The sequence below is a fragment of the Monodelphis domestica genome, chromosome 3, assembly GCF_027887165.1.
Source record: "Monodelphis domestica isolate mMonDom1 chromosome 3, mMonDom1.pri, whole genome shotgun sequence".
Classification (NCBI taxonomy): domain Eukaryota; kingdom Metazoa; phylum Chordata; class Mammalia; order Didelphimorphia; family Didelphidae; genus Monodelphis; species Monodelphis domestica.
This window is the reverse complement of record NC_077229.1, coordinates 517,632,247-517,650,806: the sequence shown is the minus strand read 5'-3', so window position 1 is coordinate 517,650,806 and position 18,560 is coordinate 517,632,247.

Genomic DNA, 18,560 nt, shown 5'->3' with positions numbered 1-18,560 from the left:
ATTCAAAGCATTTATGAAGGGTTTTCTATGTACTATGACAAGTACTATGCCAAGCTTTAAGATATAAATACAAAAGACTGACCTTCCTCTTAACATATGCAAAATTAAACACTTTCAATTGATGCAATTTAAAAAATTACTAGGATTTACTATATTTTCTACTATCTCTGCAAATAGGTTTAAATTCATATAATTACATTTATTAAAACCTATAATTTTAATGAAAAAATCCATCTTTTCTCTATTTTCTTTACACTATGAATAAAAAATATAATGAAACATTTGAGACTGATTGGCATTTCTAGATATTCAAATTCTGGTACATCTAATGGGTTAGATTATAAACAATAGGAAACAGTGTCTAGGGAGAGTTACCTTGGTACTGAAATTTACTAAGTGGTGAGTGATAACTAGAGAATAGATTGCTTAATTGATGAACAATGCCAACATTTATTTTATGACATTCATATGATATTGATAATATTTTCCACATTCAAGAAGGATTAGATAGATTCTGCTTGGCTTTGAATTATGGACAATGTATGGAAGTTACAGAAATTAAGTTTTAGAATTTGTGCAAGCTAAAATTTCACAACAATTAATTTTGTTCAAATAGTACAACTTTAAATGAAAGTATTAAACATGATACTACCCCAACAAATAACTATAGAATATTTTACTGAATATTTATCATGTATCTATCATTGTGCTAGTTGTGACAATGAGACAAAATAAACCATTGTCACACCTCTCAATATCAAGATCAAGAGAGAAAATTACTTTGATATCACATAATTTATATGAAGTATCTATTTCAATTAATGCAAACTAATATCTTTGTAGGAGACCTTCACAAAGACAATTCTCAGAAATTTCTAAATGTTTTATTAAATATGCTTTGTTATGTAAAATATTGCATAAAATAAATAATTAACACTTTGTGACTACTATAATTCCATAGAGATAACTGAATAATCCTGTGAAGTTTGAGAGTATACTTGAACATTCTCATACACCTAAAGAATTTCTTTAAATTATAAATACAAAACCAAAAATTCAGTCATTTAACACATGATTGATTAGCAATTTATGTTTTTAATCTCAAAGAATAAAAATTCATTTTACATACAAAAATATGCATTTACTCATGCACACAAAATAAAAACAGTAACCAGGAAGGTTAGCATTATGAAAATTTTAAGAATATAATTCTAGACATTTTTATCTATGTGAAATATATTAATAGGCTTATATTTGGAAAACTGAAGCTTTGGTTTACTATGACTCAATCCTTTAATTTCCTTCTCTCATCTATTTTCTTCCTTTCAAATGAATATATTTCTAAAATGTTCTGCTTTCTCCAAATTGCATATACATCATGGTATGTTTATAAAGGTCTTCTTTTCCAGTAGTTAGACTACATTCTGACATTTGCTCCTATAGATAGTTAACAGGGTGTAGAGATGCTTTGTGGTTGATGCTTCAGTCCTTTATAGAAAATCCACTTGCTTGATTTTGGCTGTCAGAATTCTTCACTCCACCCAAGCATAGCATTTTCCAGAGTCACATGTGGCTAAATTACTTCCAAAGAGAATGAAATATAGACACTGGAAAGCTTGTTTCTATTTTGGAAAGTTAATGCAACTCAAATATGGATTAACATTGCCACTTTCCTGATAGTTTGTTACCTCAGTCCAGAGTTGGTGAAGGTTTTCAAGTTTGCCACAGATTGAAACTACAAATTCCCTATGAGCCCCGCTCCCAACTTTGCATTATCCCAGAGAGCTGAGGGAGAGAGTGTTCACTTTGGGTGGCTGGACAGAGGGGTGAGCCAAGGAAACAATGTCCTTGGCCACTAGGAAGAGAGGAATGGAACAGCTCCCCTGTGCAGGCTGGGCACACGTACCAATACTTAACCAATGATACCTCAGTCTATTATCTACTCACTTTTTCTTCTTAGGAATCTCCTTCCCAAAGAATACCCTTGACATTTTTTTTTAAGTCAATGGAATCATTATCTCTGTGTTGGGATGGCCTATATTCACTCATGGAAGTCAATTAAGAAGGTTAGTAGTAGTCTCTCGGTAACCTAGGATGATGATTGTCTTTGTGCACTTTCATCTGTGATGTAGATGAGTGTGCACAAAAACACTTGTGCGTGAAGGAGATTTAAGTGGAAAATTCGATGCACAGAGACAGTCCCACTCTCTCAGCGTTAGAAGCCTGGGTCCATTGGCACGAAAAATTTTTACACCTGGAGACTTCCTCAGCTGCATTGGATGGCCATGTTATCTTTTGTGCTCCAACACGCCCTAAGCACTCCACAGTGCTTTGCTGTGTTGCCCTCTCAGCCGTTGAACCTTCTTATTGGTTTCTTCCATCTGTTCTGCCGAAGCAGTCTTCACATGCCAGGTGAGCAAAGCCTTAGTTCACCAGGGGTCTACGACCTGAGGGCTACCCTCACAAGGTTTAGCGGGCCTGTCCAAGCCATTGCCTGGGGTGTGGCCACTGCCGCATGCTAACAGCTACTAGGAGCCACAAGTGAGAGCTGGATATCAGGTGAGGGTCAGAGGTTGGAGAGCTGCCCTAGGAGGGCATGACAAACCCTCCATACCAGAGATACTACTCCTCCGTGAGCACCCCATATACCCCATTAAGAAGGTATTGCAAAAACAAAAGGACCATTGTGCTTAAATAAGAAACTTCTATAAGACCTGATTTGTAAAATGTTTTCCTAGAGAAAATCATCCCCCCCAAATTGATGTCCCTTTGATCCTGAAAGATTACCTTGTCTAATAAAGTTTTTCCTACCAGGAAAGAGTATATTAAGCACAAAATCATTGAAAGACACAAACAGGGTTTATGTGTATTTCATGGAGCTGGCCGGAGTTTGTCTAACAAATCTCTCAAGATGTCAGAATTCATGCAATAGGAAAATATTACCTTCAGGTGCTCAATGAGGAGGCAAGACAGAGGAAGATAATGAGTTGAGGGGATAAATTGTACACAAGGAGTATGTCATTATATGAACCAGAAACATGCTCATTTATGCTCACTATGTAGGAAGTACCCTTAAGGATTTCACTTAGCTTGATCAGGGTGTGTATAGTCTTTAAATGTGGGTTAACTTTAATGAGATTGACAATTTAGATTTGTCAAATGCTATGTCTTTTTCCAAGCTCTTTGCTAATATTAGCCTACAAGTAAGCTTGCTAAATATGTGTCCTTTTAAAGGTTTTTTTTAATGTAACCTTTATTAATTTTACCCTTTTATCAATTAACAAGCATTCATTTTCTTTCCTTCCCACCTTCCTCCAGTGGAAAGGTGGAACACTGTTGTAATATATATGGATAATCAAACAAAACAAATTCCAGCATTAACCAAAGCTCAAAAATAGGAAACCCTGTTGATTTTTCTTGTTTGTTTGTTTAGAGTTTAGCTCTTAATGCATTCTTGGGGCACTAATTGCTGTTGTGTAACAATAACTATTGCCAGTATTAACAATAACACTATGTAATAAAAGAGACTGTGTGATGCATATAATGTGTGCATGTGCTTCTACACAGGGAGCTAATCAATAGGTTAAGAGGCTATGTTTACACATATGACAAGAAATGGAAATCAGTATATCCACTAAATTCAACAAATTTATTCAGTCTGGATAATTTAACAACAAAGCAAACTTGTCTCCTTGGCATATTGGAATATTTGAATCATCCATATAATTGCCTTCATTCAAAGTAATTCTATAAACATACATAAAAGAATTATAAGGCTCTATTTTAGGCACTGTAGATAATAGACAAATGCCCTCATGAGGATCACACTCTAGTGGGGCATGCAACATTCCAACAGAGAATAAGCCCCTAAAAGGCAAGAAATTCCTGACTTTTGCATTTTTGTGTCTCTGCTACCAAGGGCAACACCTAGCAGATAATTAACCTTTTAACAAGGGCTCAAAGATTGATTAAGTATTATGTATGCATCTAAGAAATTTGCTTTATTATATGTTTTATTCCATAAAAAATAGCACAATTTCTGAAAGGGTTAAAATTTAAGGAGAGAAACCATACCACTAACTCATGGGTAGTGAAGATAATTGAAAGGCAGTGAATATTATGAACATTACTTGTGATGCTCAAAAAATTAGCATTATGTACTAATGTGAAATTGCTACCAAACCAAAATTCATTTGGTTTCTTATATTGATTTAAAAAATATCTGCAATGGGGCAGCTTGGTGGTATGATGGAGTACCAGGTCTAGAATCAAGAGAACCAGAGTTCAAATCTGAGCTTAGACACCTAGTTCTGTATTAAATTTTATTGTGGTTAGACTCTGAATTATTTAAATTGGTGGTCACCAGGCATTTAATTTAGAAATTTCTAAATGAATTACTAAATTAGAATGGAATTTATGGCAGTTTATTTAAAATAGAGGGAAGATATTAAGGAAGAGAGAAAAGGGGAGAGAGAAAGCTCTGACTTCCTCAGAGTCAGGTAGAAATTCTAAGCCCCAGTCAGTGGAAAGGAGTCTCAAGACAATGGGCCTTTCTTGGAGGTTCACACTTCCAGAAAGGCAAGGAAACTAAGTCAGCCTTTCACTCACCACAGTGACCATCTAAAAAGAAAGCAGTCTGAGGTCTCATGCAGGATAGGCAAAGAACTGGAAGAGAACAAAGAAGTTATCTAGTCCAACTCCCTCATTTTAGGAAACTGAGGCTCAGGAAACTTGAGTTACCTGGGTCATACAGCTAATAAAGGGCAGAGTTGGTATTTTAATCTAGGCCACTGATTCCAAATCCAGGACTTTTCTCAGGTATTATACCACTCTAAAAGCTAGTAAATAATTTGCCAAATATCATTTAAATTTCTTCACTCCAAGTCTGCGTGTCTGTCTTCTAGTCTCTTCTCCAAGTGACTCTTCTTCACTCTTGATTCCAGTCCAACTCCAAGTGACAGAATTTTGATTGATTGCGGTGTGCCTGTTTCCTCTATTTAAAGATCTTTTTTCTCTTCTGTCACCTCCCCTAAATTTTACATCTACCAATCATAGCAGACGCTCCTCTCCAGGACTGCCCACTCAATGTATGAAATGGGTATTCATACATTTTGTAGTTAGTTAACACCTTTTTGTACTTCGTTAACACCTTTTTGTAGTTAAAAGGGGTAGACCTACTTTAAGTATTGAGATAACACTTTAGGGATTAAAATCTAAAAATAGATGGGGATTTCAATTTTATCTTCACTATCAGGGAAGAGCTAAGTACCTTCATTGTTACAATCAGGAGATAGCTAACTCCAATCTTCACATCTGTGACCATGGGCAAGTCCCTAAACCCTCTTTGTCTAGGTCTTGGAGTTGTTACTCAGTTTAAAAAGCAAGTAAGGGTTTAAAAAATCTTTAATATTCCAGACACACAATTATTGTATTAAAACTAAATTCTCCTTAAGCAAACCTTCATTGAAGAGAAACCAATCATCTCCTAGGTGGGCTGGGCCAAGAAAGAAAGCAATTCTTAACCTTGGAAGTGAATCTCTGATGACTCTAATGACAAGCTGGGTTGTCAGCTTGTAAACTGAGAAAAAACAAAGAGTGATGGCACTTTAAAATTTCCACAGTGGGTATGATTGTGCAGAGAAGCAAAATACATGCTTTGACAATTTGAATAAAAATAAATAAAAATTTAATCCCATTGATGTGCAACACCAATGTTAATGTTAATGCCTAACAAAGGTGACACAGGTAAGTCCATATAGCTACAGTGGATATATCCTAGAACATTTGCCCTGTGTGTCAAACAGCTCTCAGGGTCTGAAAACATGGATCACCCAATTCTTGCCTCGATAGCCAGTTTGATTTTGGAAGAGAGATTTCTATTTTTGATAAACTATTCTCAAATTTTGATACTAGTATGGGAGAACTGATCTATTTTAGGTACATACACCTAGATGTGTGTACTTAAATATGCAAAAATATTGATATAGATATGAACATATGTATATGTACACAGTGTATGCCAGCTCCTTCATAGAAATACTTAAAGAAGAGAATACACATACATAGATATATATATACATACCTATTTACATATGTGTGTTTATGTGTGTGTATATTATACATACATGTATTCTTAAGTTTTTATTATACTGTGTGGTATTTGGTACACATTGTGTGTGCATACATGTATTTATACATGTATATATGTATAATTCATAGCATCTCCTCCACAGTACTATAAAAACAGAAGTATACACACATATGGATGGATGTAGTTTTGTATGCAGTGTGACACATGTATATGTGGACATACACATATATTATGTCTCCAGATTTTCTTCTGAAAAGTGTTACTTATGAATAAATTAAGTGAGAATAGTGCCATGAAAAGGGCTTTATAAAATGTTTTTCACCATTATGCTAATAATTGACAAATATGTAGATCTCCACAAGGACCTTTAAGAAAGAACAATGATCAGTTCTTAGCCATTATTTCTCAAGGGATGAATTATTTACTTTTATCTAAGTTAAAGTAATGTCCAAGGCGTACATCTAATTGAAATAGTGAAGCAGGGCGTTACATTAAAACCACTTTCATTGCTATTACACAAAATCGACCTATGGTATTTTTCTATTAAAGATGCTTGTTTACTCCAAAGTTATTGTCTAATGCAAATTATCTCTGCATAAATGTAGTTGCTATGAGGCAACCACTTTGATGATTCTAGCATAATTATAAGATAAAATTCCCCATATGTGGAGGATTCTGAATTCATATAATGTGGATTCCAAGTGAAAAATAGTTCAGCCACAAGCTGGTAAAAAATAAGTGTAATAATTATCCCAAGGATGCAAAGAATAAGTAAAAATTTATGATACGGTTACAATTAATGACCACAAATTATTTTATGTTCAGCATGAATTTTTTCACCAACATTAAAAAATAACCATTATTGTGGGGGGGGGGAAAGTTATTTCTTATATTTACTAATTCAATTCTGCTGCTTATTTGTGAAAGGAATAAGCAGCCGAGGTGAACTGGCCTAATTAGACCAAAATACAATCAGGATAATATGTGTTAAATTGTAATAAAATGAAAATATAGATTCACATTCCATGGTGGTGGGGAGAGGGGGGTAAAAATGTCTTATATATATCAAGCACATAGAAGCAAAGAAATTCTTCTCTGGGAAGTCCATAAACACTCACTGTCCTGCTGCTTGAGTTCAACCTAGTATTTCTTCAATTTATTTAAGATGAAACCCCAGATTAGGATATCCTAACAAAGTCAAACTTAATTAGTCTTAACTAACAGCCAAGTAGTAAACTGCCTGAGGTCAGCTCCACCCTCAGGAAAATGGACATTAGTGAGATGTTTTAGAGCAGTGTCTATTTTTATAGCCAGTGCAAGGAAAGGCTAAGCCAATAATATGATAGTTCCATTCTATATTTTAATAGTAATCACTAAAGAACAGAACACTTCCCTGTGCTTTGATGAGAAATCCTTGTCCCAAGTTAATAATGATACATGACAAAGAAAATTACTGACATTTTACTTTGATCCTGACCACTGAAAGTATCAAGGACATATCAAGCTAGTTGTCAATCACAGACCCTCTAAGAAGGCTAGTTATACCATGGGCCAAAAGTGTAGTCTAATAAATATTTGGCAACTACCTCAGTTTATCCAGATGATTAATCATTTACTTCTCCAAAGATCCTGAATTGAGGAGGGGTAAAGAAATGCAAATATAGTGATCCAGAGATGTTTGGAAATGTGAAGCATGAGCAGCTGTGGCTAATTATGACTTCATTTTCCCTCCAGTCGTCTTTGGTTGCATGCCATAGCTGCATGGGGCATTGAGGTTTATGGCTTTGAAATAGCCATGTCATTTTGTGAAGCCTAACAAAGCAAAGGGGTTTGATAAATGAAGAAAGAAAGAAAGAAAGAAAGAAAGAAAGAAAGAAAGAAAGAAAGAAAGAAAGAAAGAAAGAAAGAAAGAAAGAAAGAAAGAAAGAAAGAAAGAAAGAAAGAAAGAAAGAAAGAAAGAGAAAGAAAGAAAGAGAAAGAAAGAAGGAAGGAAGGAAAGAAAGAAAGAAAGAAAGAAAGAAAGAAAGAAAGAAAGAAAGAAAGAGAAGAGAAAGAAAGAAGAGAAAGAAAGAAGGAAGGAAGGAAGGAAAGAAAGAAAGAAAGAAAGAAAGAAAGAAAGAAAGAAAGAAAGAAAGAAAGAAAGAAAGAAAGAAAGAAAGAAAGAAAGAAAGAAAGAAAGAAAGAAAGAAGGAAAGAAAGAAAGAAAGAAAGAAAAAAGGAAGGAAGGAAGGAAGGAAGGAAGGAAGGAAGGAAGGAAGGAAGGAAGGAAGGAAGGAAGGAAGGAAGGAAGGAAGGAAGGAAGGAAAAATCCCTGAAAAGCTGCTTTGAACAAATTAGTTCTCTATTGTCTGTTTTTAAAATCCTAATTGTCACTGAACAACTAGTATGTAAATATTAGAGACTACAAAATTTAAGAGATGAATGAAACATCTGACATATATTGTTACTAGAGTGAAACATACACATATCCAGCTTCATTTAGAATTAATCTGCACTACATTGATATATCAATCTGATTGATTATATATTTACATCTGTTCAAGAACTTTTTCATAGCATGAACCCAGAGAAGATACCAACTGGGCAAGAAAAAGAAGCATTCTCCAGACTGATCTCAGCTGTTTAAGTAGTTCTAGTTCCCAATGTTTGGGGGTGGGGTAGGAATACTATTTGCTTTATAGCCATATTTCTCATTTAAGTCATTATTTGAAATGTGAAGTGAAAATAAAGTTATAAAACAATGATAAACATTTTTGTTTCACTATAGTCCACACAATATACCTATTTATAAGGACTCCTGATCTGAGGGCAGAGAAAGTGAGGAAGGGCAAAAATGGAAGTTCTGCTTACAAGAGTGATTGGTTTATATATGGGATTATTTAACTTACTAATATTCGTAAATGACCATACACATTTTTATTTATTGGGAGAGGGATAAGGGTGTGGAATGTAGGAAGACAGTGGATAGAGAAAATCATACTAATTTGCCGCATGTAGCAGCAGCAACAGGGTACTTTCCTCTGGTGTTCAATGTAATTGCAACAGTGATGGGATTCAAACTGTCCTCCATGTGAAATTCGTCTTTCATCCAATCAACGCAAACAACTAATGCACTGGAAGGTATATTATATCCCATCCACTTCCCAATAAAGTCAGTGGTGTCCAATCAGACACCTATTGTTAGCAGAGAATCTGAAATTGATACAATCATCACATTGATCCAAAGTTGTCATTCATCCTTTCTTTTTTCTCTTCTTTCAGAATGTATCCAAGTAAAGACTGTATAGTCTTATTTATTTATTCCAAGTTTTAGAAAATAATAATTATTAGTTTTTCTAAAAATCTTCAGATATAAAAATTAAAACAATATTTCAATGAAGTTCCCTAAATGCACTTATTTTTCCTTTGGGTTACCTAAAATATAAGTAAATGTGTTTTTTTCTACTGGAGAGAAGTGTAAAACCATGAAAATATTTTCCTTTAAGAAAAATCCTAAAGTTTTTATAACTTTTCTCCAATAATTAGAAATATAAAATTTATGCTGGAACATAAAATATTTCATTACTGATGTTGAACATAGATTTCTAAAACATTGCTGATATAAATGAAAAATTGTTATAGAAGTAAATGAATAAAAAACACATTTTTTAAAAAAATATTGTATATTCCTTTGGGGCCACTGGGTGGCTCAGTGGATTGAGAGCCAGACCCAGAGATGGCAAGTCCTGGGTTCAAATCTGACCTCAGACACTTCCTAGCTTTGGGACCCTGGGCAAATCTCTTAACTCCCATTTCTTAGCCCTTACCTCTCTTCTGCCTTGGAACCAATACACAGAATTGATTTTAAAGTGGAAGGTAAGTGTTTAAAAAACATATATTCCTAGGTCTTTCTTAAGTAAAACAGATAAAATCTTCTTCAATGTAGTTACCTCATCTCTTCCTTTCATTGTGATTTTTTTCCAAATAAAACTTACCTTAAATATCAAGATCCAAGAAGATAAAACTTGATGAAATGAAGAAAGTTGCTCCTATATTTTAGTAGCAATATTGAAGTTATTTGCTTATGCCCATATCTCTGAATGCACTACAAAATTTTCTTATAGAAAAGAAGTAATGAAGAGATTAGAGCATGTCATGATTCACATTATACATGTTTGGTGGTAGAGGTACTTGGGCAATATCACACGGTCAATGTAATTTTAAATAAAAAATCTGGGTACTAATTGAATAGTGCTGTCACCCTCCACTGTCACCAGTTGTTGTTTTTTTTTTCAGTATATTTCAGAGTAACTACTTAAGTTTCTTTATATTCCACACTACCTGTCAGGAAACCAAGGTAAAATTCTAGTGAATTTTTATTCAACTAAAATATATAAAAATTCAGCATTCCATGTTCACATTTGTATCTGTTTTCATGTCATATTTGAATCTGTCAGTGTGAGCAGAGCACTATTGAACCCTAGAATCAATAAGTACAGTTTCCCTTTCATCTTTGTCCAAATAGCAGAACAATTGTCTGTTGGCAGATTTAACAAAATACACACCTTCCAGAATCAACTTATTAAGTTCTCAGTTGTAATAAGATTGAGATGATAGGAATATTGAACTATGTTTTTCCACCCCAGTGTAAGGATGCTACATATGAGTATTGGCCAATAATCCCAAACAAATGATGTGTTCCTAGGCAACAACACACTTAAATTGCTTCATTGTGAAAAATAAATATTAGAAAGAATTCCATCAGTTTTCTACCAGTCACTCATTTCTCAACCCAAGACTTGGAGTAGAGGTGTTTCCAAGGAGCATCATGGGCAAAGCACCAGATTTGAGTATAATAATAGAAATGAATGAAACAAGAAAACCTCAGAACGCTACCTTTGCAGTTCCTTTGTCCTGGTAGCATTTGAAAAGACAGTTTCCATTTCTCCTTCCTACTCTTTCTTCCCTTGTTATTTTCTCCAGGTTCTATTTTCTTGTACCATGAAACCCAGAGATATATTTTCTAAAATGGCACAGGAAGCAGATGCCATCCCTTGGAAAAATGATGTCACTGCCCTTGAAGGTACTCTGAAGAAATAGGCACACAATTAGGTCACTTCCAACCCAGGTTACATCCATCCATATCTTTCAGAGAGACTATATGCTAAAAGTGGAGCACCTGTGTGGGATGTTACTCCTAATATTCATGTATCCATTTAGGAAGTATTAAATAAGTAGAGTGAGATCCTAAGCTCTGTCCAAGGGTGATATCTTCATTGTTCCAAGTACAACATTCCCACACTGGGTGGAGGCATGATTATACAAATGCCCCCCTCATTAATATTTTCCATAGTAAAAGTTTCCACCAGCTAGGAAAGCTGCAATGTAGCATATTCAAATAAACATCATTTTTAATTCTGCAAATGTTTTTTTATTGAGTCCAGATGCATGTGATAGTTACTAAAAATGTCCTAATCATACTCTTAGAAGTTTTGTTCAGTGATAGATATCAGTGTGATAATTAAAATGTTTGGGAGCAAGGGAAATATTTAACAATTTTGACCGCTGAAATATGTTTTCTACTGTGTCTTGGTTTTATATAAATATAAGATGGTCGCCAGGGAATATATTCCCAATTTATGAATATGCCCAAGCCAACTGGGTTTTATAGAGAAATTTAATTTATAATACACTGATTAATCAATAGAAAAAGAGAGAAAGGAAGAAAGGAATAAGAATGAAGGGCCTCAAGCCAATAAGGCCTAGACCTCAGTCCTAAGAGATAAATCAGTCAGTTGGTTTTATCACTCACCCAAGATCTCTCTAGGTAAGGCTTCTCATGCCAACCTCAGGCTCCACCTTCAAGAGAGCCTCCTTTCAAGAAATGTTTCCAGAGAATTCTCCTCCTGACTCCTCCTGAGTTCTCCTTCCACAGCCTCCTTCAAGACCTCTCCAGCAGCTCTCCCTCCAGGACCACTCTCCTCTCAGACCTCCTGAGCAAAACCTCCTCCCTCTCCTCAGATCCCGCTCTCTTTTAAGCCAACAATCTAAGTTCCCTCCCCTCAGTTCTCACATCTACCAATCACTGTCGATGTCTCCCCTGTGCCAATGGTGGCTCTAGCTTAACTCAGGACCGCCCAGAGGTCTGACCCCTTTGCATATGTCTGTTGAAGGTCATATTCTCAAATAATTAAATCTTGATCTTTGCTGCAGCCCTTCCTAAATCCTGTTACTCTGAGTAGGGTGGAGATCATAAGTTCCAAGACCTGGTTCTGTCATTATAAGTATCTCTATTGTATCAATTCTAAAACCAATCATTACTCAAAGAACTTCCTGTTCTATGCTTAAGCATAGGTCAAAGCCCTTTCCATTGTTTAGCAAAAGGTTTCTGTCCTAAAGTAGTCTTAAGTAGGGAGGAGAAAGATCCTCCCATGCCAAGGGGTTTCACATTCCAATAGAGTTCTTACTATCAGTAGGAAATTTTTTCAAGTATGAAATTTCCCAATGGGGAAATTTCCAACAATCATAAGTCTAAGAAATTTTAATGTTTACATCAGTTTTGACACAGATAAAGCATGTTGTGTTAAATATATCAAATATGAACATGATATTGCTATGACCTCATGTGCTTTCATTGTAATGCTAAACTATTTATTGAAGGAAGCTAGGCAGATCAGTCATTAGAGCATTGGGCCTAGAATCAGGAAGACTTGAGTTCAAATACATCCTCTAATATACTTATTAGCTGCATTAAACTGGGCAAGTCATAACCTTTGCCTGCCTCAGTTTCCTTGGCTGTAAATGGGAATAATAATAGCACTCACCTCTAAGAGTAGTTGCAAAAGCTGAAATGAAATAATAAATATAAAAATATTAATTCAATGTCAGTCATATAGTAACCACCATTTAAATGTTAGCTATTTTTACTATCATTGATTTTCTTTTAAATATGGCCATTTCAACTGAAATTGAAATTATGGATTTATTCTTTTGTTTTAAATATCTTTATCTTTGTTAGCTCTACTACATTGCTTTAAAACTCACTAAAATGCAAAATAAATAGTGTCTTTTAAAGAAACAGTTACCATTTTTCTCCAAGAAAGGAAAAACACAACTCATAAGTCAAGATTTGACATGTTTTATTAAACTTTTAATAACATGGAAAATATTATCAAAATCTACTTCTATCAAAATTAGATTGAATCAGCAGAGAAACAATTAGACGATGGTGTGTGATATGTTAGAAATAGTGATCTTCATCAATTTGATTCAATTAATAAACATCTTATTATATATACCTATACAGTAATTATTTTAAGTACTAGAGGAATAAACAGATAATAGTAACTGCTAAAATGTATATATTATTTTAAGGCTGAAAAATAATACAAAATCTTTGCTCTAAAATTCTAACTGGAGAAAAAGCATTTTCATAAATAATAGATTATAAAATATAAAATTTGCAAAGAAGTAAAAGAAAATGTAAGAGATGTGATATTGTAAATGATCATTATTAATAAAAAAGATCAATCAGGAGAAATTTCTAGAAACTAACTCTGATTTGCTCAAATACAGATAAAGATGAGTGATACCTATGCATTTATCTGGGATGGACAAAAATTTGGGAAAAGAGAAGGAAAACAATTGAATCAGTCAATTAATAAGGTATTAAATATTTGTTCAGCAACTACTTTCTGTCAAGTATGGTGCTAGATACTAGAGATACAAATATAAGTTTAAATACAAAGGGAAAAATGGATTCAACAAACACATATGAGAGCACATATAGGAAAATAAAAAGAGAAAAGATAGTAATTATTTTTTCTAGATTACATCAATTATTTTAATTATTTTAAATTTTATTTTTATTGTCATTGAAAACAAACCTCTGTTTTGGTAGTTGTTATAAGAGTAAACTCATACATAACCAAAACCCCAAAATAAAATCCTAAATACAGTAATGTGAAAGATGAATCCAACAATTCTGTTTCTGGAGATGGATAGCATTCCCCATCATAAGTCTTTCAGAATTGCTACAGATCTTTGCATTGTAGAGAATAGTCAAGTTTTCACAGATAATCATTGTCCAATATTGCTGTTATTGTGCACAATAGTCTCCCAGGTCTGCTTATTTTGCTCTGCATCAGCTCCTAAAGTTTTTCTAGCTTCTTCTGAAATCATCTTGCTTATCATTTTAATAACACAATAGAAATTTATTATCAGTGTGTACCACAATTTGTTCTATTATTCCCTAATTGATGTACATCCCCTCTATTTCCAAGTCTTTGCCACTACAAAAAGAGTTGCTATAAGCATCTTTTGAATAAAGAGGTCTTTTGCTATTTTTTTTATTATCTTTTTGGAATATAGACCCAGCAGTTGTATTACAGGATCAAAGAGTATGCACAGTTTTATGGCCCTTTGAGGATAATTCCAATTTGTTCTTCAGAATGATTGGATCAGTTCACAACTACACCAATAATGCATGTGTCCCAATTTTGCACATCCCCCCCTAATATTTACCATTTTGCTTTATGGCCATATTGACCAATCTCACAGGTTTGAGGCTGTATCTTAGTGTCATTTTAATTTGCATTTCTCTTATCAAGGGGGATTTAGAACATTTTTTCATGTCATTATTGATGGCTTTGATCTCTTCATCTAAAATTGCTCATTCATATCCTTTGATCATTTGTCAATTTGGGAGTGGGTTGTATTTTTATGAATTTGACCTAGTTCTCTATAAATTTGGGAAATTAGACTTTTTTTCAGGGATATTTGTTATAAAATTTTTCCCAGTTTGCTTTTTCCCTTCTACTTTTGATTGTATTAGGGTTTTATTTTTGTACAAACCCTTTTTAATTTAATGTAATCAAAACAATTCATTTTACATCTTGTAATACTCATTGCCTTTTGTTTGGTCAAAAAGTCTTCTCTTCTCCAGAGATCTACTGGGTAAACTATTCTGTGTTCCCCTAATTTAGTTGTGGTATAACTCTTTATACATAAATTGTATATCTATTTTGATCTTATCTTGGTATATGGTGTGAGATATTGGCCTAAACCTAGCTTCTGCCATACTGGCTCCTAATTTTCCAGCAGTTTTTGTTAAATAGTGTGTTCTTATTACAAAAGCCGGAATCTCTGGGTTTATCAAATACTAGGTTGCTAAAGTCATTTACCCTCGTATATTATGTATTTAATCTACTTCATTGATCTTCCATTCTATTTTTTAGCCAGTACCAAATTGTTTTGATGATTCCTGCTTTATAGTACATTTTGAGATCTGGTACTACTAGGCCTCCTTCTTTCACATTTTTTTTCATTACTTCCCTTGATATCCTTGACTTTTTGTTTTTCCAGATGAATTTTATTATCTTTTCTAGTTCTATAAAATAATTATTTGGTAGCATGTTTGTCATGGCACTGAATAAATTCATTTGGGTAGAAATATTTTTATTATATTAACTTCACTTTGTCTTCATGTTTTTTTATTTCACTCTAGTATTCATTTTGTGGCATTATTTTAAAATTGGTTGGAGAGGAAACTTATTGTGGTTTCAAGCTTCCCTGCTTCTACTCTGCCATCTTGGCTCAGTCTCTAGTGTTCCCCAATACAATTTTTAATAATCATTTTCTAATATTTCACAAACCATTTACCTCCCCCCCTTGTGCCCCTCTATATTCTCCATGAAAACAGGCAATATTGGGTAGGTAGTACCTAAGTTATCACATAAAACATTTTTCCATGTTTGTCATATTTTGAACAAGACATATTGCTTACACTAAGGAAAAATTCATTGAGGAAATAAGGTAAAGTATACTTTAAGCTTTCTTTAAACCCCGTCTATTCCTTTTATGATGCTGGATAGTTTTTTCATTATAAGTCCCTTGGAGTTTTCCTGGATCCTTGTCATGTTGACAACAGTGTTCATTCACAGTTGATCATCCTACATGATTGTTGTTAGTGGGTATAACATTCTCCTAGTTCTACTCATTTCATTTTGCCACATTTTATATGAGCCTTTCCAAGATATTTTGTGATCCTCTTGTTTGTCATTTCTCATAGCACAATAGTATTCCTTTACAATCATATACTATTAACTTTTTCAACCATTCCCCAATTGATAAAAGTTCCTTCAATTTCCAATTCTTTGCCACCACAAAAAAAGCTGCTCAAAATATTTGGGTACAAGTAGATCCTTTTCCCTTCTCTTTAATATCTTGGGGATACAGTTTTGTTGGGTCAAAAGGCATGAAAATTTTTGACCCCTTGGTCATGGTTTCAGATTGCTTTCCACCCAGAGTTGTTATTTCAATATTATTTATTTTAGTAGAAGGACATTAGGAAGTGAAAGCACCAACAATTGGGGGACAAGATCAGAAAAGACTTTATGTAAAAGGTGATGCTCATTAAGCTGCATCTTTAAGAAAGAGAGAAATCCACTGATGTGGAAGTAAGGAGGAATGCCCAATCCAAGGATGCAGAAAGAGGGAAATGAAATTTACATAGAACATAGGAAGAGAAAAGAGTAATCAGTAAGAATGGACAAATAGATACAGATGAATTAGTAATGAGTTAATCACACCACAAATGGAAATTATAGGAGATTTTACTGATAATTGTAACAGTTAAGACTTTAGGGGAAAATATGTTGTAATACAAGGATGAGGTTAGAAAGAAAGACAATTTCAGCTGCTATATATATCACTGAGGCAAGAATGACTGCTTTAAAAGGATTTGGGTGAGGTGGAGTAAGAGGAGAAGAGGTCAAATTGCAGTGATGTGATAGATTTAGTGACGGGATTTAAAAGCTTATATTTGGGGAAGGAAAACATCAATGTTGATTTGCAGATTTCTTGCTAAGAGGCTGGTGTAATAGTCATACAAATAATTAAAACATTAACTGGAAAATTTCAAAATATATTCATCTGACAATTAAACTCCATTGAAAATATAGCAATAGTAACAATACGTTGTAAAATCCCAGATATATTTTATTTATGAAAAGAATTGAAATAGTGTATATTCAGATGTAAAATTAAAGCATCTTTATTGTTCAGTATCACATGGAATGACTTTACTTTGCTTATTGTACCTTTTTGTTATATCTTGTTCCTGAAAATATTATTCATTTTCTTTTAAATAAATGGAGAGGAACCAACATTGCAGTCAACTATGCTTTTACAGATTTGTTTTTTAAGTTAATTTTTGTAGTGTTATTGATTCTACCTCTAGGTCTTAGGTTATTACATATGATCATTATTCTATTAGGCCAATTACATAAATTATTTCTAGGTGTTTCCTGTGATTATAAACCTTAACTACCAACGAGAAACATTATAGAGCATTTTGGAATTTGCAGAAACATTTTCACAGGATATAGATATGGATGTGAAGTGAAGGTAGAATAACTAGTTTGGGTGAAAAAATGAGAAACTTCTTTCTCTCTGCCTTTTTTCCCAGAGATGTTATGTCTGATGACACTGAAATGTGTGAAACCTTTCAGCATGAATAGAGAGGCTGCCAACGTAATGTTACACCATTCTAACAATGGAGAATAGCTCATTACCAAAACCTCAACTATCAAAGTCATTGTAATGGTCACCCTGTTCATTCAGAAAGAATTTCTCTTGGAAATGCTGGTTCCTCCCACCTGAGCTAATTGGCACATAGCCAATCAGGAGTAATGGAAGCAGTCCCAGAATAGAACAATTAGAAGTTTGAACAATTTACTTTATCATCCAGCACAAGGAAATATTTGGCAAGGCAACATTTCTGTCCCCTTTCTCTGATTCTATACTTCTAGGCCACAGTTCTTTAATCACATACAATGTTCTGTGTGATATAGTAAAGAGAAAGTTAGCCTTAAATCCTGCCTCTGATATATACTAGCTATATGATGTTCAGGCAATAGGTTAAATTGCTTAATCTTCATTACTCTATTCAATGAGACTCCAACTTGCACTGATATAGGGGGTTTCAACACTGGAGAGTTTCAAAAGTCGCAGGTCAAGTTATTATCCCCAAGAGTCAGGCATATCTCTAAAATAGGAGTGGGAGGTGATTGGGATAGAGGACCTTGAAGGACTTTTACAAGTCTATAATACAACTCATTACGTAGCAATCTGTAAAGACAACATCATTTTGTTAAGATGTTATTCAAATGAAACATCATGAGCACATGCTTCCAGGAGAAAAAGCAGGGAGTGGAACATGTTTAAACATCATAAATTGGTCTACTTACCATGTGGTTAAAATAAGCCTTTTCCCATTAGCTGTTTAACTGCTACTATGGCTATCTTCAAAATTATCCAAGTGAGCATCATTAGAACTTTTGAAGCCTTCAGATTTCAGGAAGAATTTAGATCCTTGGCTTATACTACAGTGATGAAAAATTATGACCTTTGTAACAAAAAAGGGTCTGGCCAGAGCTATAAGCATTTATTAATAAAATGAGAGAGAGAGAGAGAGAGAGAGAGAGAGAGA